General features: G+C 39.3%; 1 protein-coding gene and 1 long non-coding RNA gene across 3 annotated transcripts in view; one reads left to right on the plus strand and one right to left on the minus strand.

Moving 5' to 3' along the window:
• MAML2 (mastermind like transcriptional coactivator 2) overlaps positions 1-27,907 on the plus strand; it is a 365,379-nt gene that overhangs the window by 95,806 nt on the left and 241,666 nt on the right. The gene's annotated exons all lie outside the window — the stretch shown is intronic.
• LOC309636718 overlaps positions 1-27,907 on the minus strand; it is an 84,957-nt gene that overhangs the window by 17,515 nt on the left and 39,535 nt on the right. Inside the window, exon 2 of the long non-coding RNA XR_014250172.1 lies at positions 1-27,543. This exon is cut by the window's left edge and continues 17,515 nt beyond it. This is a non-coding gene — a long non-coding RNA (uncharacterized lncRNA). The remainder of the gene's footprint in view (positions 27,544-27,907) is intronic.

A 27,907-nucleotide genomic window follows, 5' to 3' on the forward strand; every position in this document is an offset into this window, starting at 1 on the left:
AAAATGTCTTCTTTTGTCAGCTTGAGATTTTCCAGAATTTAAAGCGGAAAGGAAGAGAGGAATACAAGGAAGCTATTAAAGATATATTAAATAAACTCTACTGGGAGCAAGTGTAAGTCTAAGAGAGAATTTGTAACTTTTGCAAGGGAAGTTTTGGTGACTGCTTATTATTTTAACAAAGAAAGGGGGGGGGGGGTGGAGAGAGAGAGAGAGAGAGCGAAAGAGAGTGAGAGAGTGTTTTCTCCCTGAACTGGAGAAGCAGATGTTTAAAGGAGAAGGGCAGGAAGTGGCTCTGACAAATGAAAGGATTTTTGATTGAATTCATGAGCTAAAGTTTCCTGCCAGTAATTCATTCAACCCTAGGCTACATAAAAGAAAAACCCACATAATTGAATTTTAATCGCCTAGCTTTTTAACATACAACCAGAACAGGCAAGTGGAGCTGCCACAGGTAAAACTGAAATAATGCTGTAAGCAGATCTTAGATGATTATTTATTGGTAGTTAAAAAAAAAAAAATTATGATGCCCTTTGCTTCATACTTCTCCTCCTTTATGGGTGCTTGTGGACCAGAGGCTATTCCTTACTGTCTGTATAAGTTAAAATCCTTCGTGCAGATTTTTTTTCTTTAAGCTGTTTTGTGAACAGGTGCAGATGTCTTTCATGAACTGAGCCAATTGAAATGTTCTGTTTCAGCCTGCAGAAACTGAGGTTTTAAAAAATGAAACAACTGTGTTTTGTGCTGTATCTATAATTCAGCCAGAAAATGTGTTCCCCATTTTATGGTGAAGTCTGCCACTTCTGTTGCTGTCTCTTAATGAATTTAGTTTGTTTACAGCCTTAAGGAAATCTTGTCACTAGAATCCACCCTCAACACTCCTCCAGTATTTTTCAGTCTGATGATTTCACAACCAGGGCCATTGCAAAATAAGGGTAAATGGGCTTTTTTTTAAACCCCTGGAGATTTTTTAAGAACTTTTTTTCCTTTCTTTTTTCTTCACAGTGTACTCAAGTAAACAGTTTCAGGAAAACTTGAAAACACTGAGACTCTTGTACATTTTCATAAATGTAATATGAAATAAGCTACTTCTCTTAGTGAAGTCTTATAATTTTATACCATGCAACAGAAAGTGGGGAGTCAGTGCATGCTAAAAACTCTTGGTTTGGTGCTTGCATTATTGAGTCGTCCTGCAAAACAAAGTGAAGAGCAAATTAAGTCCTTTGGAGTCCAGAAGGTTCTGTGGCCATCGGTGGTGATGAGCCACAGCTTTCTGCTCAGGCACACTCACATGGGCACTAATGCCAGGCCGTAAACCAAGTAACCATAGCCAAAGCCAGAATGGCACGAATGGGCTGCACCCTGAACTGAACAAAACCCAACGATCAAGGTTGTAACTGAACTAAAACACGTCCAAAAATAGTCTTAATGAACTAAACCAGCATGATACTTACATACTTTCGAAAATGATTGAACAAAGCAAAACTAGAACTTCAAAGTAAATTCCACGAACTTAACCTGAAACAAACTAAGAGCCCATTGGTCTGGATCTGTGTTCTGGTGTTGTTTATGGGATCCTGGCCGGAAATGAACGGCTCTTATGTTGACCTTCACAACGATCGCTGTCCCAAGGATACTGAATCAGGCAGCAAGTGTTGAGGGGCAATACCTGTTAAGTTGTCAGACTGAGATACAAACCCCAAAGGACAGGGTTCCTCACCCTCGGCACTGTTGAGAATTTGCACTGGATAATTTCCCTTTTGTACGGGGGGCTGTCCTGTGCATTGTAGGATGTTTAGCAGCGTCTCTGAACTCTGTCCACGAGCTGCAAGTAGGCCTCCTCTCTCCAGTTATAACAAGCAAGAGTGTCCCCAGATGTTGCCAAATATCTTGGGGTAGGGGGGCAAAATCACCCCCTGTTGAGAACCACTGCAGTAGTCATCAGTGTTGTTTCAAAAATGCTGTTGTATCAATTGTATTGATTGAATCAATATCCAGCAGATATTGGAAGGAAAAGCAATACATTTATCTGCCCAGAAGGATCATCTAGTAGATAATAAGTCCTAAAAGTCCTCATTTCAAAGTTGGTTTCTCTACCAAAGCAAGAAACCCTTTATGTTGGAAAGTCCATGTATGGTATTATGGTGAGGCAGAGCTAAGGAAAATACTGTAAGTTACAGAAGACATTTATAAGCACTCACACTTATAAAAAGTTTACTTCACACCAACTTATGGTGTCAGTGATAAAATGATTCCAGAATCTTCTGACCACACAAACAGTGTTTATCTTCATATTCTGAAAAAAGTGGCAGAAATATTTCAACACATTAGAGTCTAATAGTAGTTTCTAGTTCACAGTGTAGGGAGATGCTGTTTGATCCAGGCTGCCTGCGTACACTACAGTGAATTATTATATATTAGAGGGTTATTTCAGGAGAATTAGACATCTTAATTGTAACTTCTTTTTAGTTTGAGTATATGCCTTTGAAATGAAATTTATAGTTATTCTGCGCTTCAGTGAGACTTCATTTTTATATATTATAATGGTACCTTCCCCTTGGCAGCTTTCATTTAGTAGGAAGACTCATTTGTACATCAGAGCATCATTTGGAACAGTGAGTTTTGCCAAGATTATAATGTGGTAATTGCATCTAAAATTAAGCTGTGCCAAAGCATTGCAAAAATAATAATAAATCCACTAAATATATAACACGGACACAGACAGTTCATCAACTTTTCTTAATACTGTGAAAAACAAACCAAATTTTCTATTTTTTTGTCTGTGAGGAAAACATGGGGAAAGAATAATCACAGTATAAAACTGAACAGCTAATCGAGTTTTCCAAGTGGTTTATTTTAAGGGTGATTTAGCATTCTAAGGCACAGACCCTTAGCTTTTGTTTAGCTTTGGTCTTTAATGTAGATTATAAATCAAACTGCTATATATCAACAAAGAAAAAAGTTACTGGTTAATATGTCCTCATACAATGTAACTGATGATGATGTCTGTGAAGCTTATAATAACAAGAAACACTCCCTTAATCTCAATTGATCACCACGACCACTCTGTTCAGAATCAGTAGTTTTCCTATTTTACCAATGAGAAAACTGCAGCTCAGAAATGTGAAGAGGACATGAGCGGGTCAGCATAGCTGTGGGAGGGGTCAGGGAGTGAGTTCTGGAATACTAATATTCCAGAACTTACTGGTATATCTGCATCGTTGACCATCATTCTGCTCTATGACATGACCCTTGCGCTGTGAGATGTAGGTGCCATTATTCCATTTTCGTATGATAAAAAACAGACTCTGTGTGGACCGCTTATAAGTGGTAGCCCTAGAATTTTGAAACCAGGATGTGTGACTTCACTTTTTTTTTTTTTGATTCCCCTGTACCTTGAATTCAAAAACATAAAAGAAACTCAGGGTGTTATCAGTTCACACTAAGTATAAATTCTTAACCTTGAAAAAGTATAATCACATTATGCATGGCCTCAGTTTTCAGGAAAACCAAAACTTTGAAAGTTCTTTATTCTGTCCCAGGAATCTGCCTTCACTCTGAAATTGGCCAAAACAGCCAAAGCGTTTGCATCACTCTGTGCTGGACTTTCTGAAGAGAGCTGCCCCAGAGAAATGATAGCGCTGGCAATGACTCCTCCAATAGGGGTCAACAGCTATTCACTTCCACCTCCTCCACTGCCACCACCCGGGAGAAGGAAGAAAATTTACCCCAGTGAGCTGCTATCTAAAGCCTTTCCTGTCTCCTTCCAATGTATCAAATCATCCAAACCTGACACTGCCTGCCAGCCATTGAAAGAATAGCACAGCACTTAGTTACGGCAAGTCAGAAGAATTGGGCCATACCATATCAGTGTGCTCAAGTGTGGGAGCTTGAGTAGTCAGTAAATCAGTTCTGACAGTCTTAAAGATGTTAGCATGATTTATGTCTTTCATCGCAGTTGTAGTTGTGTCAGCCTGCCTCACCCCTGGCTGGCCAGTCTGTGCCTCTGAAGTCTAGTCCTGGTGTCACGTGCTGTTTCTGACTTGGACTTGGGCCACAGTACCTCTGCATTCTCTGTTTTCTCCACAGGCTCCTGAAGCCCAAAGGTGCTACTTATTCCTTTGGATAATGACCCTTCAGCAAAGCCCTAGTTAAATTCTTTCCCACTTAGTTCGGCTTCTCCAAGAAGCTTCCATCAGCTGTATTCCATCAGTGACTCAATAATATTCTACCCCATTTCGTGAACAAGTTCGTTATCTGACTGACTCTGTTCATACCAGACACTTGAATAAGTCACATTTCTTGACTTACCTCTTCTAGTAGTTTCTGGTTCATTAGCAGACAAATTCTGTATGATCTCACTTATATGTGGAATCTAAACGACCGAACTTATAGAAACAGAGACTAGATTGGGGGTTGCCGGGGGCTGGGGAGGTGAGAGAAGAGTGATAGTGGTCAAAAGGTACACACTTCTAGTTATAAAATGAATACATTCTGGGGATTTAATGTACAACATGGTGACTATAGTTAACAATACTGTAATGCATATTGAAAGTTGCACTTTACACAACATTGTGAATCAACTATACTTCAGTAAAATAAATTTTTAAAAAAAGTTGCTAGGAGTAAATCCTAAATGTCCTCACCACACACACACACACCAAAAAATGGTTAACTATCTGAGGTGGGGATGTACTAGCTCACTTTACTGTGGTAATCATTCTGCGGTATAAACGTCTATCAGATCATTCTGTTGTACACCTTAAACACACACAATGTTATGTGTCAGTTACATCTTAATAAAGCTGGGACCAAAAAGCATTAGCGGGTTTCCCTGGTGGCACAGTGGTTGAGAATCTGCCTGCCAATGCAGGGGACACGGGTTCGAGCCCTGGTCTGGGAAGATCCCACATGCCGCGGAGCGACTACGCCCGTGAGCCACAACTACTGAGCCTGCGCGTCTGGAGCCTGTGCTCCGCAACAAGAGAGGCCGCGACAGTGAGAGGCCCGCGCACCGCGATGAAGAGTGGCCCCCGCTTGCCGCAACTAGAGAAAGCCCTCGCACAGAAACGAAGACCCAACGCAGCCAAAAATAAATAAATAAATAAAATTTAAAAAAGAAAAAAAAAAACATTAGCAAGCACATCTCGACATATCATATCTAAAATGGAAATCTTGTCTACAGCGATAATAGCTACGATGACACCTAATGTTGGAAAAAGAGTTACTGATCCAGGAGCTGAACTTAAACTTCTCTGGGGGGTAGTTTGGAACAATGACAACCACAGCCGTTGTGGAAATACCACTGCAGAGACAACCAGGCTTGGACTCACAATGGTGATTTCATTCAAAATTGAGTTCTTTTTCTCTGGTCTCTCAAATTATTTCCAGAGGTTAGCCACTTACAGAAAAAATAAATCTTCTCTCACTTGGAAGTAAAGAATGTGCTATTTGACTTGAAACATAACACAAATATTCTTTGGCTCAGTTTTGTTTTGTGTCTGATGAGCCTAATGCTGCTGTTTTCCTTTATACAGACCCGTCACTGGTTTCTTATGTGAGGTGTCCTAGCGTGAAATGCTTAAATCAAACTTTATAATCCAACTGTTTTAAGTAACAGTTTTCTTGTCTCCTCCATATTAATGAAACAAGCTTGTCCTCGGAGCTGGGTATTTCAGGCCTAATTCTCTTTAGAGCACAGGTGGCGTGGAGTATACAAAAGCTCCCCCGGTTCCTTTAACCACTTAAGTACTAATTTTGTGGCATGGAAAGCATTAGGCTGTGTCCATACAAGCAGAACAGAGCAGAATACTGAGCAATTTTCCCAATTTTATCAATGTAGTAAGTCGACTCGATTGATGTTTCTAGTTAAAACAGATGTTTGAGTTGTCAGGATGCATCCAAATAAAGTGTTTGTTGAAATAAACATTAGCTTAGCAGTTTCCTTTCATTGCAGCAGCATTCTAAACAATGGGCAGGTGTAAACTGTGGAAATCTGTGAGCTTTGAAGAAACTGGATGTACTGTAAAAGACTATGTCGTTTTCCAAATGGGTTATATGCATAGCCAGACTCAGTGCATGATTATTATATTAATGAATGAAGGAATGAATTGTTAAGTTTTGTAACCATTTTGGCCTGTACTTGATCAATTAGTTAAATTTCATATTCTTACTATGAGTGAATTCTATACATATCCTTCCTCGTTTACTTAGCTGTTCTTTTATGTGTTTATATATTCCACCCTGCAAGTAATGACTGAAATGGTCCCTTTCATTTGGCCCTGGTATTCCATATATATTTATTAAAATTATCCCATTTGGGGGTTTCCACACCTTATTGCTGTTTCTGATATAAAAGTTTGACCTGTAGTCGCCCACAACACAACTGGCAAGCTATGTAACCTTTCAAGCCATGTAAAAACTGCTGCTATTGATTGAAAAAAAAAAGTATTTATTGGCTGTTTTCTATGTGCCTAACAGTTTACTAGATATTATGGAAAACAGCTTCATCTGTGGGGAGCTGACAATCTAATTGGAGAAAGAAAACCAACTCACATGAAAAAGTTATAAAGAAGAAATGAAATGTATTATGTGGTCCAGGCTCTTAGAGCTGAGGATAATAAGGTGTTAATTGCGTGGGAGAGACAGTAAACCTCAAAGGAGTTAAAAGAAGGTAGAGATCAACATGGGCTGAGGCCATCTAGGAAGACTCTCAAAACAAACCAACAAAATTTATAAGCCCCTTCTATGTTCAAAGCATCATGAGGGCTCAAGAGAAGTGTGGTCAGAGATGGGACTTAAGCAGGATCTGAGAGGATGAGAAAAACACTGACTGGCCAAGAAGAGAAGGTAAAGTAAAATATAGAGCTCAGGGGAGGGGCGGGGGCAAGGGAGAGCCGCAGCTCCGCTAATCAGCTTAACGTTGCAGTTCTTCCTTTGAAACTCCTTAGACTGATGCAGATATGCCAGCTTAGATTTTTTAAAATCCATTTTGGCTCTTGCTTGGTCTGCAGAATATTAGCATCCAGTTCAGAGGTTTCTGTCTAAGAGAGAGAGAGAAAAGCAGATAGTGCTGTTCTTGGGGATTTGGGAAGATGATCTAGCAGAAATGATGGACGGTGCACTAGTGTCTTTTTCTTGCAAAGAAAGGCACTATGGAAAACAAAGGTGCCAGCTAAACTCTATAATGTGTGGTAAATGCAGAGAACTCAGTATCCCTTAGAGGATGTGGATGAGATGCTGGTAGCCAAGCTCTGTTATTTGTAGGGTTGGTACTCTTTGGGTTTGGAAAAACTCTCCCATTTGTTAGGCACTTCTTTCTGTTTTGAAACACAGTGTTTCAAAGTGAGTGAGCATTCATTATGCTTTCTAAGTTCCATATGTGCTTATTCTTATTCAAAATCCCCTGCTATGGAGACCAAGAACCAATCATTTCTGGTTTAGAGGTGCAACGATACCTGCAAACACCTTTATTTTCCAGGCAGAAAAGAAATGGGAGAAAAATGTTTATTTTAAAGATAACAGTCCTGCTGGTTTTAAAATCATTGTCATTAGCATTGAGATCTAATGCCTTTTCTGCTCTCTGTTTAAAAGCACTTCAGGTGTTTGGGGTTTTAGGGTAACACAATATCTCAAGTATTTTATTCTGTCAAGACAGCAGTCGCAGAAGTTCATTTAGTTGTTGGGGAGAGTTTGGAAGAGAGGAGACTATTCTTGCTCTACCATCGTTTCATTAATTTTGTATCCTTCTGTCTTGTGTCTAGAGGGAAATTGGATAAAGTAGAATATGCCCATAGCACTCAAGCTCTGACAGTGCACAGCCTCATTCTTACTGAAACAAAGAAGTTTTGCTTTTGTCATCAATGCAAAGTGCTCTTTTGGTGTGAGGACTCCTGCCATTTCCCTCAGGATCCCAGACCTGCAGCACAGGGCGCTCACTTACCAAAAGCACAACCGAAAAGAGCATTCATATCTGGCACAAGCAGTGCGGTGCATCTGTTCTAGGAAAGTGTGGGCCAGATGTACTGCCTTGTCTAAAACAGATTTTACTGCTGTTTACATTCTCTTTCCAGCTCTAATCTGCAGCTTTCTGGCTTATCCATGATACAGTAGCAAGGAGGTATCGCTTGGTTGTTAAATGCTTGAAATGATGTGAAACATTTCACTGCAAACTGGGGTTTTGAAGAAAGACTTCTTCTAAGTTGATTTGGATTTCTTTAAAATATCATATTATAAGGAAAGGTCTTAACCCCTAAGAACACAGACATTTAGAAGGAATTAATAAGGAATAGATGATCACCTGGGCTAACCCTCCATCTTTTATAGATAAGAAGTCAACCCTGAGGGAAGTGATTACTTGCCCAAGGTCAGATAGCAGTTTACTGGCAGGATGAAGTCTAAAATCCAGGTATCCTGACTTTCAGTCTAAAGGAGTGATGCAAATTCCTCCAGACCAGGAGACAGCAAACCTTGTTCTGTTAAGGGCCAGAGAGCAAATATTTTAGACTTTGTAAGCCATATGGTAATTGTCAGAACCACTCAGCTCTGTCCCTGTACCCGAAAGTAGCCAAAGACAATATGTAAACAAGAGTGTGTCTATATAAAACTTTATTTACAAAATCAGTCAGTGGGCCAAATTTGGCCCTCAGGCCATGGTTTGCCAACCCTTGCTCTAGATCTTAAGGAGGAAAATAAGCATGAAAGTCTCCTTGGGAGCTTCTTTATGAGCCACATCCAAATTTGATCTGTCATGGAGAATGTCAGTTTTTCAAAGGTCCAGAGGGTGCAATTAGTTAGATAAAATTGCTCTGACTCAGGCAAAACTGACTCTTTTTATAGCTTTCCTGAGAGAATATTGTTTATGGGACTTTCAAAGTGTTGAAGAGTCATTCTTCAGGATCGTTCTTATGTCACTATTGTTCCACTTAAATGTGGAAGATTTATGTTTTTATATGCCTTTCAGAAGTTAAATACATTCACCACAGAGGTCTTCTATTATCACTGTTGGATTTTGTTAACACGAGTAATCTCTTAAAATCTAAGCATATATCTCTTTTTCAGAAACAGGATTCCAAAGAGTTTCCCAGTTTAACAGCAGATGAAATGAAAATGAAGTTTTTCTAAAAGATCCCTATATTTTTATGTAAAATTTCTCTTGGAACAGAGAAATGTTGAAGTTTCTTAAGTTTGCACGTGTGTGCAAATGTGTGTGTACTTTTGTGTGTGTGTGACAGAAGGAGAGAGGGAGAGAGAGAGGGAGAGAGAGACAGAGACAGAGATCTTTAGGCGGCGAATCAGAGGGGTTACCTACATCTATAACAATAGCTGTCCTGATTATGCTAAGGGAAATAGGTCAGACAGAGAAAGACAAATACTGTATGATATCACTTACATGTAGAATCTAAAAAATATAACAAGCTAGTGAATATAACAAAAAAGAAGCAGACTCACAGATATAGAGAACAAACTAGTGGTTAGCAGTGGGGAGAGGGAAGTGGGGGAGGGGCAAGGTAGGGGTAGGGAATTAAGAGGTACAATTAGGTATAAAATAAGCTACAAGGCTATGTTGTATGACACAGGAAATATAGCCAGTATCTTATAATAACTAAAAATGTTTTAAAAATTGTGAATCACTATATTATATACCTGTAACTTATTTAATATTGTATATCAACTATACTTCAATTAAAAAAAAAAAAAAAACCCAAAAAGTAAAACAATAGCTGACCTGGAATGAAAACCACATTTCCATTGCAACTTTTTGGAGGGTTCAGTGTCCTATGACATCCTTGGTGGGTTCAGTTAGTTGAACGTACCTTTACTAAAGCCAATTTACAGGGTTCTTCTATTCCATACACATATATGTGTGAAAAGTGATCCTTTAGGAATTATGTTGTTTTTGCTGGTCTCAATCCAGAGGCATGATTTAAATGGTGGATGGAAAGACACACAGAGTAGGATGGAGGTGGTGTTGACTGAGGCAAGGAAGGGAGAGAGGGGCTCGAGTTCTTATTTTGAGGCCCACCTGCCACATTGCATCTGAGCAGGTGCAGCCAGCTCCTTACTTTCTTCCTGCCTCCCCCTGTTCCCCCTTGCTCCTCCTCCTCTTTGCTGCTTTCACTTTCCTCTTTTCCTCCTACTGAACACTAATGTGGCAGAGGAATAGGGTGATCTGTCAAGATTGATCTGGGAGAAAATAATTTTAGTTCTTTTTCATTTCCTTCTTCCCTTCAGTATTATAAAGAATGGAGGAAAGCACATACATATATAAATTTTCCCCACTATACATGTTGCATTTTCAAAGCTAATAGTTTTATCTATGTGTAACAATTATTCGGGGAGTAATTAAAAAGAAAGTTATCTATTTTAAAGTTCCTTTTATTAGGAAATAACTACTGTAATGCCTCGCTCATTTCCTGTGGTTGTGTTAGTCTCGAAAATAAATTTGGGATAAAAAATAACCCTAATATTCTAACTTGCTTTTCTTTTGATGGTGGCTATTACTTTTTTTCTTCTCAGTTTGCTTTAAAAGTTCATATAAATGTTCTCATTGCATAAATGATAGCATTAAAAAATTGGTTTTTACAAGCAAATAATTAAGAGGTTAATATCCTTCTGAAACTAGGCACATAATAGGATGTTGGGTTTGATTTGATTTTGTTTTGTTTTATTAATGCTTACAGTTCAAGTTATTTCTTTTCTCATCAATCTCCAGGTTTTATTAAAAGGGGGTAAAGAGATGGCCTGTTGACCAATCTGTAGTTCTCATGCTCTAATAACGTGACTCAGCGTTCTGGCCTCTACATCTGTGGATCCACGTCCTCCTGTTAGAAATTCCCTTCCCCTCCTTTCCACCCACCTACATCCTACCCAGACATCAAGTCCCTCTCTTAAGACCATAGGCCTTTAGGAATCTCTCCTTGGATAATTGCCCACCACAAGGATCCTTACTCATTTGGAATTTGTGTAGCACTTTCATTTTGTGCCAAACAATTCCTCACTTAATTACATATTATTTTGGGTCACTCTCTGGTGGTTTGAAGCACAGTGTTAAGCACATCATCTGTGCAGCTGTTTGAAGAAAAGGCAGGTGGCTCACGGGGAGTCAGAGGTGTGATGCCTAGGGAAGGCCACAAGCTCCCACAGGGAGGAATCAGCTTGGAGGGTTTGTTAAAATCAAACTCTGGCCCTCAGACCCACAAGCACAATGACTAGAATGTCAGGATACCACGTGTTGCTACATCAACCAAGGCAAACTCATCTTCACCTGATTCACAGAGGCTGATTAGAATGCCAGTTTATTCGTTTTCAACATGAAAACTAGTGTAACTAGACACTCAAGTTCTCAGGCGAATGCATCGTTTACCTTTGAGTAAGCTATGTGAGTTCCATAATAACCATCAGAACTCTTGGTGAGCGTGGAATCAATGCAAGAGTGGCTAATCAAATTATTTAAATGTTCAAAGGATTAGAACAAGAACACTGGTGATATATTTTTACCATAAGGATATACCTGCACATAGAACTGGGTAGGTGGTGTCCTTTGGTGGGATAAGCTTGGACACTAGACAGTGCTTATATGAATGAATCCCCTGTGACTTTCTCAACGATCCTAGGTATGAGCAACCAACCTTCTTTCCTACTGGCAAATTTTTTCTTAAGATCTTAAATAGAGCTGGTTATTAGTTTCCTGTCAAGTCTTAGTCTCTTGCATTTGATTTTTTTTTTCATCTCTGCTATGATCCATTGTATGTAGGGAAATCTCATTTCTGTAACCTCTAATTCCTCAGGGTACATCTCACTGTTGCCTTCCTTTACCTCCTACAGTAGGTACCACTAAATATTGAATGATTGATCATCTCCCCACTCCAGTACAAAATGCTTAATGGCATAGACTGCACAAACATTTATTTATTCAGAATTTAAGAAACAAGCATATTTAGTATCCACTATGTTTCAGCATTTTTGAAGTTAATAGGGGTACAGAGGTGAGTAAAACACAGTGCCTTTCCTTAGAAACTTCATATTTAAAAGACAGGTGTGTAAAAGAAGTACAATAATGTGTTTTGGGTGCTATGATGAGAACAATGTTGAGACATTAAAGAGGAAATAATTGATTTTACTTGCGGAGATCAGGAGAATTTTCACTGAGAGAGAAATGTATTGATTTAAATCCCTTACATATGCAGTTTTTATGATAAATTGTTTTAGATATCAATTCAGATTATTAAAATCTTGACATCTTTCTCATTCATGACCATTCACTCATCATTAAATACTCATGCCTAATCTAAGTTTGGAATGAAAGTCACAAGGCACATCTTTCACTATTTCCTGATTTACTAAACATGGAAATGTAGTTCAGGATTTGAGCATTTGTTGAACTCATGTGACCATGAGAACATTAAATAAGGAAGGAAGTGCAGAAGTGAATATGATGATCTCTTACAAAGTCCTTATCTGGGTAAAGAGGTAGGGTGTCAATTAGGCAAGTGTCACATCTATAGACATCACAACATATTAAGCTTAGTATCAACTCATTTCCTGACAGCCATCCTCAAATGTATACATGAATGAAATAAGAGAACCCGGGGACTCTATAGATCTCAGATCGACCAAAACAGAATCAACATAATCTGATGTCAGCAGTCTTGAAAATCAGAAAATCCAAGAGGCAGTTGTCCCTCTATGCTTTTTAATAAATAATTAACATCTCTGTGTATTCATTTACTCATTTGAAGAAAGAGAGCTAGTATAATCTAGTCGTAATCTCTACATATAGGATGCCATAAGATAAATGAGATGCAGTTCTGTTCTTCCAACATTTTAACTACTTCAGTTTCCTAAATTTAAAAGAAATATGCATAAATCATTGAAAGAACAATATGTGTAAATCTTTAAAAGAGCATTAAGTGAAATAATGCCTTTAAACTGAGAATCAATATGTACAGATATGTATAACTATATGTATGTATTTGAAAGAACAAAATGTATAAATCTTTGAAAAAATATTTTAATGCATTTTGATGTATTTTTGTAAACGAGAAATTTTTGCACAAATGTTATCATATCCATATTCTAAATAGCACAAGATTTTCTTTCTAAAAATGGGACCAAAGGACAGTCATATGGTAGAAAATCTTTCATTAATCAGACCAGATTTCATTAAAAATGTTTTTTGAAGCTGTTTCAATTTTCACCTTGTCCTATTGAGGATAACAATTTTGAAAACTTGCCAACTGCTGATAAGAATAACATTTGTATGCTGAGTATAATATTTTCCTTTTTAAGAAAAGATTTCTCTGATTCTAGGATACCAAAATAATACAGCAAATAAATTTGTGTTTTCCATATCCACATCCACTTTTCTGCCTTTGATATCTAGCTTTGATTTTGCAAGATAGAATGTTATATGAAAGTAAACACCAAGTGGCTATATTTCTTTGCAGCCCAAAGATTCCACAGTCTCTCCAAAAATTGAATAAATACCCCAAATAATTTAAAATTTCTGGAATAGCAGATTCTACTTTTTTCTTGGTATAATGAAATGAAGCACTCTTTCAGGTTTTTATTCTCTATTGGTTTGAAGAAAACATTTGTGAATTCTTAAGTGAGTTAATCAATTCATGTGTATTGATCTCTTGTGTTCAAGGCATCATGGTAGGTGCTGTGGGGATAAGGCAAATAGAAGTCTATATTCTACACCCAGGTTGCTTACAGTCTAGGTCAAAAGACTAGACACATGGTGAGAAATGCTTTATGACATGATACACAAGGCATTATGGGATGGAGGAGCTTCTAAGAAGAGAGTGGCGGTCCAGAGGGATGCCTGCAGTCCATGGGGTTGTGGAAGACCTCCTGGAGGAGCAGGTGGGACCCCTGTAGGATCTTCCCTGCTGCTTCCAAAAGAACTTAATTAAGAAACACTCTGAGGTATAATTGCTCTTTCTAGGAAACAGTTACAATTTGATTCTTTAAGTGTTTAACAACTTTTTCAACTTCCTATTGTTTTCTTCTTGCCATTCATAGGTTTCTTAGTGCTTTGGGGTTAGATTTGTGTTTTTCTCCTCTGTTGACTTATCTGAGAAATTCTGGCACTAGCCAGGTTTGGGATGTTTTTGTTCAGACATTCTTAAGTTATTTGGTAAGAAGTAAAGTCTTTGTTGGATTTTTCTGCTTAGAAACTGCTTTTTCTTTGTCTTTGTTTAAATCCTGAACTCAGTAAAAAGCTCTTTATTTTTATAGAGTGTTCTGCAAAGCAATATCTTGGGAGGCGAGAGAAGAGAAAACCCTTTTTTTTTCAGCTGGAAGTAGCTGTATTTTCAGAAAATATTTAATAAATGTAAAAGATATCCAAAACAACCTTACAAGAGAATGCATGCACACGGTTACATAAAAGAGAGCCCAGTGCTTTCCATGCCCATATCAGCAGGCCTCAAAATTGCTTGTGAACGACGGAAACCGTGGCCACGTGCCAGCCAGAAGCAACATCACCCGAATGGAATTCACAGTTACACTGTTAAGACTTATAAATACAGTGAGGGTCCGGGAGCCAGGACCTTCAGGCAAATCAGGCTTGTCTGGTCTGGTCTGGTCCGGCTGACTGAGCAAGCGAGCCCTCTCTTTGCATGAGGCCTTCCTCAGCGTCAGTGACTAAACTTGTTTGTCCCCAAAGCTAAAATGTCCCAAGGGATGGGGGACAGTAGCCATCCACTTTCCTGGCAGATACTGTCCTAGTTGGGGCAGGAAGTCATCCTGAAAGTCAGGGGGTATGTGGTTGGTCTGGGGACAGTGTTCGGAAGTCAGGAGAGTGGAACCATTTTTGAGTATGAATTCATTTCCCTTCAGAGAAACCATGCTGGATCCTAGAAACTGGGTGCTGTCACAAAAGATAAAAGTAGATAAATCAAAGAAGTAGGTCTAGAAAGACTTGTAGGAAAATAAGAATGCAGCCCAGCCGTGGCTGAGAGGTGTGGGTGAATTTAGCTCATGCCACTGGGAGTGAGCCAGGCAGCCAAGGTGACAGGAAACCGTAAGTGATCAAGACTAAGCTGTCCAGAAGCTTAGCAAGAAGTCCTTTCTCCCCTACCCTGCTGACCAAGAGAGAAAAATTGGAGAATTAAGTTTGTCATGAGACAGTTATGACAATAACAGCAACAACAATAATAATAAGCGCTTATTCTATGCCAGCTTTCAAGCTAAATACATTGTACGTATTTCTCATTTAAACTCATGACAGCCATGTGAGGAAACTACTATTATTATCTCCATTTTACCCATGAGGAAACTGAATCTTAGAGAGGAAAAAAGCATGCCAAAGGTCACATAACTGGATAGTGAGAATTTGGGTTGTACCCAAGTATGTTTAACTTGAGAGCTCAAGCTCTGGACACACACTGTACTGTTTATTCGTTTATTCATATACTCACATCTGTATTATATACCTACAATGTGCCAGGCACTAGAGGAGAAGAAAAGAGACCCCCCCCCCATACTGCATGAAACTTACAGTCATGTGTTCGTGAAATAATGATATAAATATTTATTTGTGTTCTGTAACAAGTAATAGTAAGGAAAGGTGATGGGACAGAGAATGCCTAGGTACTAGGATGAGCGTATCTTTGTTATTAAGGGAACCATGAAGCATGATAAATAAGGTTAAGGAAAGGGTTGCATACTAAGAAAATGTGATATTATTTGGGGGAAGTCAAGGAGCACTTCCCTGAGAAAGAAACACATGCTTTTATTTTTTATTTATTTATTTATTTATTTTCAGCTGTGTTGGGTCTTCGTTGCTGCGTGTGGGCTTTCTCTAGTTGAAGCGAGCAGGGGCTACTCTTTGCTGTGGTGCGCAGTCTTCTCATTGCAGTGGCTTCTCTTGTTGAGGAGCACGGGCTCTAGGCGCGTGGGCTTCAGTAGTTGTGGCTCACAGGCTCAGTAGTTGTGGCTCGTGGGCTCTAGAGCACAGGCTCAGTAGTTGTGGCACACGGGCTTAGTTGCTCCGTGGCATGTGGGATCTTCCTGGACCAGGGATCGAACCCATGTCCCCTGCGTTGGCAGGTGGATTCTTAACCACTGCGCCACCAGAGAAGTCCCAGAAACACATGCTTTTAAATCTGAAGGGTTAAAGGCTGAAAACCAGGCCGAGAGGAGAACATGCATAGTAGGAGGTACCAGAGCCCTGAGGCTGGAGAGAGCTTGATGAGTTACTGAGTCTATGAATCCTCGTTGACAGATAATGTAAACTACCGTTGTGTCACCTTCAAGGTGCTTCATGTTCTCCAGTTGAACCTAAAATTTCTTACTGTTTCCCAAATGAATTGATATGAAAATATTCTCTCTGTTCTTTATGCATTTTTTATTTGTTTTCTGCTAATTTTATCTGACATGGCTTTCAAGGTTTAGGGAAACAAGGGCCACATCTGTCATTGTTGTTATGTTACAGTTCCTAAGATTACATGCAATTGGGTACTTAATAAATGCATTTTTATGATAAAGAGGGGGTAGTAAATGTCAGTTCAGAGAATAATAGAATTTAGTTGCTTTTAACTGATATGCTCAATTAGGACTTGACATTGCCTGTAAAAAAAAAAATCTCATCTTTATATATTATGTGAACTAAGAAATAGATTCATTTTTAATTTTTGCTAAGTGAAGCTTTTTAATATTACTTGAAAGTAAACGGGAAATTTTCCAAATTAATGCTCAGCAGTTTGGCATGTAGGGGGAAAAATCTTTTCTCTAAAGCAGCTTTTCCAGGGAACAGATTAGTATTAATTAGGGGATGTTTTACTAATGGAATATTTTCCCTGCTATTGATGTCACTGTCCTTCATCCCTGAGGATGGCGTTATTGACAGTGATTGTTCTTATGTGTGTTAGACTACGGGCAGACAGACCATTTCACAAAACTCCATTTGTCACATACCCCGAGACAACTGTCCTTGGTTTAAAAGCCTGAAGCTGTTTGTCAGGCCTGGCATTGTGTGGGACCCTACCTGCTAAAATTATAATTGGCTCAGTGCCTTTTCTTGAATTCCACCCGTATTCCTTCTCTATTACACAAAATAATTCTTAAATAACTTTTCACACAATTAGGTAGGACTCCTCAGATTGATATCAATCCTTTTATCAGTTTCAGTGGGTAAGACGGTGGAGAACAGTGGAATTTGGAGCCTTTAAAAACATGCACCCTATCTTATTTGTCTTTGTATTTCCAAGGCTTAGAATAGTGATTGCCTGATAGCAGACAATTTAATACATGTTTATTATATAACTAGTTGACAGAATGAATGACAGTCATATCCACTGCAGTTAGTGAAAAGTGGGTTCCAGACCATGACTTTTGGTAACTGCCTCAAATTTTCTTGCCACTTTCAGGAATTAATGATCATAGATTTAAAACTATGAATATCTACAGTGAGAATGCTCATAATATTTCTATAATATCTGTATCAGTTATCTATTCTGATTAATGAATTTCCTCAAAACTTACCAATTTAAAGCAACTAACATTTATTATCTCACAGTTTCTGAGAGTTAGGAATCTGAGAGCAGCTTAGCTGGATGGTTCCAGCTCAGGGTCTCTCATGAGGTTGCAGCCAACCTGGCTGCTGGGGCTGTAGTCATCTGAAAGCTCGAAAAGGGCCGGAGAATCTAAGCCCACTCATGTGGCTGTTGGCAGGAGACTCCCCGACGTGGGCCTTTCCATAGAACAGCTAGATTGTCCTCGTGACATGGTAGCTGGCTTCCCTGAGAGGGAGTGATCCATGAGAGATCATTTTTATGTTCTAATTTCCCAAGTTACATACTATCACTTCCACTTTATTCTATTTCTTAGAAGAGAAGTGAGTCACTAAGTCAAACCTACACTCAAGGGGACCTACATTTAGGTCCTACCTTGGAAGGGAGGAATATCAAAGAATTTGTGGACATTTGAAACCACTGAAATATCTAAATATTGAAATCTTTCCAATATGTTAACATAAATTGCATGTTTTTTTAAGTGGTACAATATATCACAATGTTCCGTTGGTCAATAAGAAGTGCTTTTCGACAAAGTGCTTTTCCTGGAAATCAGCAAACAGTTTTGAAGTATAAGTAATGCCATTTAAAAAACAAACATCAAAAAAAAAAATCTCATAACCATGAGAACAAGAATCACCAGTACTTGAAGAATCCGAATAATAACCTTTTAAAGTTTTTATTTTATTTTTATTCCTCTGAAGTAGATTTCAACAAATTCAAATTTTAAAAAATTAAGAGCATCTGCTTTGTACCAAGTACTATGTTACATGGCAGTGGGAAGGGGAGAGGCATGGGTGTAAAGGTGAAAAAGACACAATCTATCCTGAAGAAGCGGACAGTGGGGCAGAGATGATGGATGCATACACAAAACTTGATATAATACCAAGCTTACTGAAATGAGCTTTCTAATAGTGCTACAGAGATAGTGCTATGGGAACACAAGGAGAAGAACGTTAATTGAAATTGGAAAATGAGAAGACTTCTCACAAGAAGTGCCACTTGAACTGACCCTTGGAAGATGAGAGGCCATCCAAATAGATGGAATCGTGGTAATAAAGACATAGAGGCAGGAAAGTATAGGTCTTTGGGGAAGTGGTTGTGGGGTGGGAAGAAGGCTGGAGTTTAAGACTGGAAGGACAAACTGGAGCCGCTGAATGCCATGAGATGGTACACTCTGTGCAGTGGAGAGCTATGAAGGAGTTGTTTGGTTGGGTTTTGGGTTTTGAAAATTATCAGTATGTAAGTTTCAGGTGTACAGCTTTATATTTGGACATCTTTATACACTACAAAGTGATCATGACCACAAGTCTAGTTACCATCCATCACCATAGAGTTGACCCCCTTCATCCATTTTGCCTACCTCCCAACCCTGTTCCCCTCCATTAACCACTCAAAGGATTTTGAACAGGGGGGATTATTGAATGAAGGAACAGACTAAAATTTAAGAATTGGAACATGTGGAAATTATAATGATAACTATTTATTTTATGCTTACTATCTGCTAAGCACTTTATGTGTATTATCTCTAGTCCTTGGTGCAACCTTATGAGTGTATTTCCATCACCATTTTACTGATCAAGACATTAAGGCTTAAGTAGTTGAAATAAATCACCCTAGTAGTGAGTGGTGGAGTTACAATGCAAATTCAGGATTGTCTGATTTCAAAATTCCATGTTCCTAAAATGCATGTGTAACTCTTTCTATATTATGAATAAAATATGGAAGCATATTGAAGAGTACACGTAGGTTGTCAAAAAATACTGATTTGAAACTGATTATGAGACCAAAGAACTTAATATCCTTGTCTTTTACTCTTTATCCCTATCTGTAAACCAGACTACCTATTGAGAACATACATTAATTACGTTCCTGAGGGAAAAATCCAGTCCTGTTACACCTAAACCAATCACCATAAAGAAATAGTTCAAAAGACCAGTACTATTGAGAACAGCTTCAAAAAGATGAAAATATCTGAGCAGACCTGCCCTCTAACATTTGCAGGGTTCAGGGCAAGACAAATGGAGGCCTACATACCATATGCCTCAATATTAAAAAGTTATAAATCAGGCTAATAAACAGATGTTTTCTGTCTTCCTACTTTGACAAATATACGTTTATAATGACAAAATGAAAAAATATATGGAAAGGTAGGGTTCTTGTATGACTGAAAGTCAACAAATACCTAATGACTGGATTTAATTATTGTTGTGTGCATCTGGATATTCTGTTGTTGGGTTGGTGATGTTTCCATGAAAAAGAAAATTAAGTTATTCACAATTAATAAAGTATTAATTAATCCATAAAATTTATTTTATTGCCTTCATTACTGCAAAATCCCTAATCTTGTTGTCATAGCAAAGATTTTATGTATTTTTTTTCTACTGACTCTCACGATCTAAGATGCTAAAGTATTAAAAGTAAAATGTAATTTTATTCAAAGTGTGCACAATTTGAATACATTTTCATCACAAGTGTAACTTAAACATGAAAAAGTTAAAATTTTTTTTTGTTCTCAAAAGTTATTTTTCCTCTAAAATCTTCAATTTTCTGCAAAACAAAAGGTAAAATTTGAAGTATAATTAATGAATGTAAAGTTTAAATTAAAATGGTTTAAATGAAGCTGAAATTTTATTTTGGGGGAAATTTAATGAAATCTTATTAAATATTTTAATGAAAACTATTAGCAATTCTAGTGTTCAGTGTTGATCTAGTTGCCAAAGAATCTCTATCAAACAGGTCACTTCTAGCCCTACGTATAACTTCAAGAATAATAGGACTTGTTTAATATTACAAGATGTTCTGCCACGATGTGCACCTGTTGGGAGTATCATGCTAATAGGTGGGTACTGCTGGAACCAGGAATTAGAACACAAAAAGCAGCAGCAAAATGGAAGGTCGGCATTACTAGGAATGGTCCCTCATTTTCCTTTGCATTCATGCCAAGAGGAAAGACTTGACAAGTTAATTAGTCTTTTTCTTACCTAAGTGCTTCTACTGCCCAAATCTCCCCACCCTCCAAAGTGTCCTCTGACCTTGGCAGCATCACAAGCCAGAAGAAACCTTCCCACCTTCAAGGGGAAGCACCCTGGCTTCCAAGACACAAAGCAGGAGACATGGAGACACATCCCCCTGGGGCCTGAACACTGCTACTCATAAGAGTGGATGTTTAGGGTGACTTGTGGCATTGGGCAGCACTGAGCGTCAAATTCCAAGTGACCATGTCGGCTAATACATTTCTTTTGTCTGTGTTTGCGATGCCCATGGCTCCCCAAAGCACAAGGCCCAGGCTGCAAGGCCGGTGCTGATCCTGAGCAATACCTGTAAGTGATTCAGCGCCCTTCAGTCTGCGATGGCGGGATGACACGTGGGGTTGAGTTGGTGGTGGGAGTGGGTGTTGGAGGGAGAGGCTGCCAGCGTAAAGGCTTTACCTGTGAACATTTTCCCATTGTGAAATAGTCTGGTTTTAATAAAGCTGCCAGATTCTACCGGGAGAAAATGAAAGATTACAAGGGTCTCAATGAATATGTGACAAAGTAGAGGCGGAAACTGGGAGGAAATGAGGTGAAACACAAGGGAGTGATGTATTGGAAAGGGGGAATGAAAACCAGTCAAGAATGGAAACACCTGAAAAGCTCTTCAGGAAACTTCACTCACTTCTTGTGTACAAGAAACTTGCTCCTCTGTGTACCTAGGCGCTGTCTGTTCGCATCTGCAAATGGGGCAAATTGAGCTGTTTTCGATTAACGCTGAAGTACACTGAGACTTTGGAAATCTTCAATAGCAAAATCAGGACCAGAGAACAGTAAAAATAAATAAATTAATTAATAGCTAGCTTGTCTGAGCTGCCACTCAGATCTTCCCTATACTGTGCAGAAGCAAACAGCTAAATAGTGATTTTGGTTTTGTGGTAAAGTCAACTACTAGGCAACTTCTTAAGTGGTTCATGGCTGTCCATGTTTTATCCTTATAATTGAAACAATATTTCCCGCTTTTCCCAGAGTAATCATTTTAAAGGTGGGGTCTCTAACCTCGGGGACAGCCTGGCCCCTACAGTGTTACACTGTTCCCAAAATGACAGGGGACACAGAACAGACTGGTCACACTGAAGGCTGCAGGATTGGGACTTTGCTTGTGATGCCAACTTGGCCACTAGAGAAGGAAAGGCTCCAGGCTGCCTCTGAGTCTTGATGGGTTTGGAATGACTTTAAAATTATTAATCAATAGAAATAAGATAGATGGGGACTTGGGAACACGTTGTTCTCTGTGGGTAACAATGGCAATGACAAGGTCAATTGCTGTTAAGTCTAAACAATCAGAAACTATGAACTCTCTCACCCAAACTCCCAGAGTTGATGTCACTGGCTTGCTGGATGGCTGCATTATAAACAATGTTGTGGTGAAATCATTATTTATTAACGACCATAGTAATAATAACACTATACTGCAGACGGATTTTAGGGCAGTACATCTCCTAAGTGCTCAATAAATATTTCTTGAATAAATATTTGTTCATTGGTTGGCTCAACAAATGTTCCTTGAATACCTGTTATGAAAAAGGTGCTGGGTCCTGATACAAAAATGAATTTGTCACAGCTGGAGGCTTCCAAGAGATTGCAGTTGTGCAAATGTTATGCCAATGAATGGATGACCCAAAATGTTTTTGTTTTTACGTAGAGGATTTTGCGTGTGATTTTTGGGAAAAGCCACTAGAGAACTCAGAGGATATACTTGAAACTTGTATTTTGCTTTAACATATATATCCCCAGTTACTTTATTGATTATAGTGCAACCGGAAATCAAACATCAAAAATCCAATCTCACATATACTCCAGGATGCCAAAAAAATCACTTTGCATTTAGAAGAGCATCTTCCACGGCATTTAAAAAAGAGTTACAGTAAGGAAAAATAGTATGCGTGACTTCAGATTGCAGGAAAGTGGGTCCCACTTGGCTTTTAAGTTATGCAACTTCCTCACTGATGACTGAGAGAAAAATAGAGGCAGCAAATAGTCAATAAAGAGTCAGGCAGGAAGTGTGTGGTGACTGGAGTCCCAGGAGGGCTCACTATGCCGGTGCCACTACGGAAACAAATCTCTAAGGCAGTTAAAGTTTTCCTGCTTGTCACATGCTCCCAAACAGAGCACTGGGCAGTGGTTTAAATGTGTAGGTTTAAAGGAGTGCAGAGAAATAAGAAAATGGAATCTTTACCTTGTAGAGTGAATGAGGCTCACTTATCTGTCCCCAGGCAGCGCTTTTCACTATCTGGGTGGCTGGGAATTTGGAGTCTCTGCCGGCTCTCAGGCGCTGATTCTTCAGTCAATTCTTGTAGGTCCTGATAAGCAGTAGACACTGCGGGGAGTGTGGATTCAAAAAAGATAATAATATGATGATGATGTCGCTGATCATGACTGCCTCCCACGGGTCAGTGCTCTCTAAGAGTTGACACTACACATACATGATCTCATTGAGTACAGCACTATGAAGTATTATTAACCCCATTTTACTGAGGGATGAAGATAATCAACTGAGTCTCAGAGATGTGTTTGTCCAACGTTACAAAGCTAGGAAGGGGCAGAGCAACATTTGAAACCAAAATTGGTCTGACTCCAGGGCTCACGCTGTAAATCACAGAGCTATGCTACCACTGGCTACATTTTTCCCCCCAGGGAATTTATAAATGAAAAGTCAGTTCAAATAGTAAGCAGAGTATGCTGAATGTCGAGTGAATGGTGTAAATGATAAATGCTGGCCAGATGGGGTGGTAGATGTGATGAGGCGATGAGGGAAGGCTTCTTGAACAAGGTGGAGTTTACATCTCGTTTCTGAAGAATCAGACACACTTAGATTGAGAGGTGAGGGTTATGTGGAAACTGTTTTTAAGATGTCATATTTTATCATCTTACTCCTCTTGACTGGCAGTAATGAAAATGAAATATTTCAACAAAAATACATGGAGGTGCCCACTCTGTGAAAGGCATTATTTTTGTTGCTTTAGAGCTTTTTAGCATACTCTAAAGGAGGGACTGGTTAATCTCCAGTGTCTTCTAGATCCATTAGACCCTGAGCCAGATGGCTCCTTGGGGCCTTTGGGAATGGCCAGTGCAACAGTCTCTACTTTTGCACATACTCGTGGAAAGAATGGCCCCTTAGGAATTTCGGAGACCTGCAATCTAGAGATAATGTAATTCTGCTCATAATTCAACTGCCCCCAGATAAACGGTGGCCAGATTTAGCAAATAAAAATACAAGAGGCCCAGTTAAATTTGAATTTCAGATAAACAACAAATGCTCTTTTTAGTACAAGTATGTCCCAAAAATTGAATGGGACATACTTGTACTAAACAGAGCATTTGTTGTTTATCTGAAATTCAAATTTAACTGGGCGCCTGCGTTTTATCTGACAACCACAGCAAGGTCGGAATTAGAGGGAAAATTCTGAGATTTGAATTTCTTTGGCCTATGTAAATACTCCTCTTTTAGAAAACATCAAATCAACTAAAAAAGAAAAGAGAAATTATCACTAGTGCTGCACCCCACCCCCCCATGAAACGTGTTCAATTTTAACATGAAATCAATGGAGCAGGAAGAGAGTTCCATCACCAGGTAATTTTGTGGAACAATGTAAAATCTCTGTGTGTTGATACCTTACAAGTTCGTTCAAGAAATTCTGATCTTGAAGTAATAGTCAGGGTTGACCCAAGTAAGTCACTTGCTCTTTACCAAGATAAAAATACTTTTCATGCCTTGTAGTCTGAGGGTAAGAAAGGGCAGGCTGAAAAGTGGATTTCCAAGGAATGCCCTCATTAAAGATGACAATTAAGAGGGGTTCATTGAGGAGGCATGTGCCTTCAGATTGAATTGTAAGAATGATGATTGTTTTTGGAGTTGGAGTCAAATATCAGCCTTTAAAGCAAGTTCAAATCAATGCTGCACCTGCCTTCTGTCACTGACACCGCTGTGGAAAAATTCAAAGGCACGCTCAAAATTTTTTTGAGTGCATTTTCAAAACAACTCAAAATTAATACAGGCACCCCCAAAGCAGAAAGCAAATGTATTTACCTATTTAATGTCTACCTTGCCAGTAATTATTAAATAAGAAAGAGGATTCTGAAGAGAAATAATGTACTTTGAGAGAATGTAAAGCATGCAAGGTAAAATGGAGTCTTGAAGAGGGAGAGACTTGAAATCACATTTAGACATAAATCCTTTCAGGTCACAATCTCATAGATTACCAGCATCTGCTAAGCCTAGATGGTTTATAATCACTAGAAGTGTTCCAATCTTCCTATGGAAGGCTTACCAAGGAAGTACTGAATTACACTGGGTTCATACTTATAAGAATGAACAGTCAAGAAAACGATGCACAAATTAATGCAGTGGCTACATAGTAAAGTCTAATGTTTGTAACGTATCTGAACCAGACAGACTGTGGTTATCAAAGATAACCTCCATTAGGGTGATGTGTTCTCAGCTAGGTAATCGCCTGGAAAGTTGCCAACAATTATTTGCCTTCACCCACTCCTGCAGTCATCTCTGACTTGTCATCTTCTTACCTTCAAAAAGAGAGGAGGACTTAAAGGTTGAGTCTATAAAATAGAGAGGAAACCGTAAAAGCAAAAGCACAGATCTGGCAATGAAGGAAGATGCTCAAATACGCTGTCAGTGAATGGTGTTCTTTGTATGAAGCGTCAGCTTTAAATCTGACGTCTCTGAAAGTCTATCGACCTCCCATGCCCTGAACAGTGCAGGGCAGCATTTAGTGCTGTGTGAAGTGTGCGCCATCAGCACCTTCGAGTAACAGTCTCTATGTCCTATGATGTGTGGTTTTTTTAAAGATGGACAACGTGTTTATGTTTGTATAAGATTTTATTTACTAAATGCATAGGAATGAGCATTCTCACTTTCCTCCAGTGAATTTCCCAGGATCAAGGGATATATTTTAACGACACAGAGGTATAAATTGACAAATTATAAAACAGCTGAGCAAATTCTGGCTTTACGTTAATAGAAGCAGCAATAAAACATGTAATAAGAACCGAGTAAAGTGCTTATGTTGGGTGCATTCACACATCCATTTAAGTAGAATATCTGGACCTTAATTCCACACACCCACTGCCTTGCTCTTGTATTCCCTGGTCTCCAGTCATTCTTGCAAATTCTCTGAACACATGGCCTCTTCGTGCCTGTTTGCTTTTGTGTGCCCTCCTGCCCCTGGTGGGATTCCCCTCTGCCCTTTGTCTCTCTGGTGAACCTCTGCTTATCTTTCAAAACTTAATTCAAAAATCACCGTCTGACCTCTGCTCCCCAGTATGCCCTCCACTGTGTTGCTCCAGCCCTGCATTCATACCCTCTATGAGAAAGCACGTACCATTGATTCCCATTAGTTGTTTCTTTGCTTCCCTATCTCAGTGGGCTCCACACTTCTGGAGACCAGGGACTGTGTCTTTTTCTACTTTTTAGTCTCAGAACAGAGTATGATATATGACACACATAGGTGATCAATAAGCTTTTGTTCAATGACAGTCACCTGCAATATGCCACGGGCCTGGGCACTCTGTGAGGGGTATAAGATATGTATGATACCAGAGACCAAATACTCACATGAAATAGGTAAATGACAAAGCTCTGAACTTTTTAAAAAATTTACTTATTTTTTTATTGAAGTATCGTTGATTTACAATGTTGTGTTAGTTTCAGGTGTACAGCAAAGTGATTCAGTTATGCATACATATATATCTATTTTTTTCAGATTCTTTTCCCTTATAGGTTATCACAAAATATTGAGTATAGTTCCCTGTGCTATACAATAGGTCCTTGTTGGTTATCTATTTTATAACCATAAACACATAATGTGTATATGTTCATCCCAAACTCCTAATTTATCTCTCCCCTTTCCCCTTTGGTAACCATGAGTTTGTTTTCTATGTCTGTGGGTCTATTTCTGTTTTGTATAGAAGTTCAAGGGATATCATATGATATTTGTCTTTCTCTCTCTGTGAAGCTCTAAACTTAATGATACCAGCAGTGAAAGTTGTTAGCAGTTGAGAGAAGGGAGTAAAATAAAATTCTGTGGGAAGGATTTGGGAAGGCTGCATGGAGAAGGTAAAATTTGAGGTGGGCTTTGACAGAGGAGTTAAAATGGGAGAAGGCAGTGGTCTCCTCTTCCTGGGAGGCCATAGACTTTAGGACAGAAAAGTCAGGATATAGACTGTGAAAAGAGGGCCAAGTATGAGTGTGAGGTTTACACTGAAGAGTAGGTTAAAATCTCCCCATTCTTCATTCTAGGTAACACTGGGAATCTTCTTCCAGTGTCCAGTGTTACATCTTCTTCCTTTGGTCTAGGAGGCAGGCCTAAAAGGGATTGAGCTTTCACTCTGACAACGTGTGTAAACACTGTGTGTGGAGTTCCCGTGGGTTGGGGACACATAGATCTGCAAAGATGGTAAATATTTTTTTAAAAAATTGAGTCTATAACTCTGCCTCGAAATATGCAGTACTTGTCCCAGCCTTCAACTTTCCTATTCTTCTCTTATAATTTTATGAACTATATTTGGGGTTTCTTTTGACCTAAAGCTCAAAACTAGAAAGGCATTCTCATTGCTTTTGTTGCCCTAAACTGTGGCTCTTTCAATTTCTGGACTCGGAAATGTCATTTGATTATGAGGATAAAAAGTCCAAGAGTGGGAGGAAATGGGTTCCAGAGAGGGGAGGGCCGGCAGAAGCCGAAGCAGCGGCGGGTGATGGGTGCTGGGTGCATCTGGGCTGTGTTCAGCTGCAGGCATGGAGGCGGAAGGGCGGGAGGGAGCGGGCGTCCAGGTGGCGGCAGGGTTCAGTGGGCTGGGCAGTGAGCTGCTCAAGGGTGCGGTCCGCCTCCGCCTCTCTGCACCGCATTGAGCAAGCCTCTGACCGTTTCCTCCCTCGGATGTCCTCATCTCAGAAGAGGGGATAACGATGGTTATTCATCAGAGGAATCACTGACCAGCGTCTCATTCAGAGCAGCTAATAGAGGTGGTAGTTAGACCTTTGAAAACATGAAACAAAGCAGACAAGTAAAAATAACAGGAAGTGGAAGAGAGAACTCCGTGACCCATAATGTTCTGTGTCATCTGCTGGTGTCACGCAGGTCATAAGGCCTCCATAAAGATTTGTGACTTAGGAGGATGGTCATGCTGGGGACCTAGTCACTGTGAACCCAGTAAGCCCCAGCATCTCAAGGAGCTCATAGTCTCCTCCTAGAGCACTTATTTCTACCTTGGAATTGCCCCATTTCTCAGCCCATCCCCTTTTCAACTTTGTACAAACATAAGTGGCCAATTCACTTTGCTACACAAATGACTCATGATTTCATGAGCAAGGCATGCAGCTTCCTTCACTCTACGTATAGG

This window comes from Balaenoptera physalus (assembly GCF_965194825.1).
Source record: "Balaenoptera physalus genome assembly, chromosome: 10".
In the NCBI taxonomy this organism is placed as follows: domain Eukaryota; kingdom Metazoa; phylum Chordata; class Mammalia; order Artiodactyla; family Balaenopteridae; genus Balaenoptera; species Balaenoptera physalus.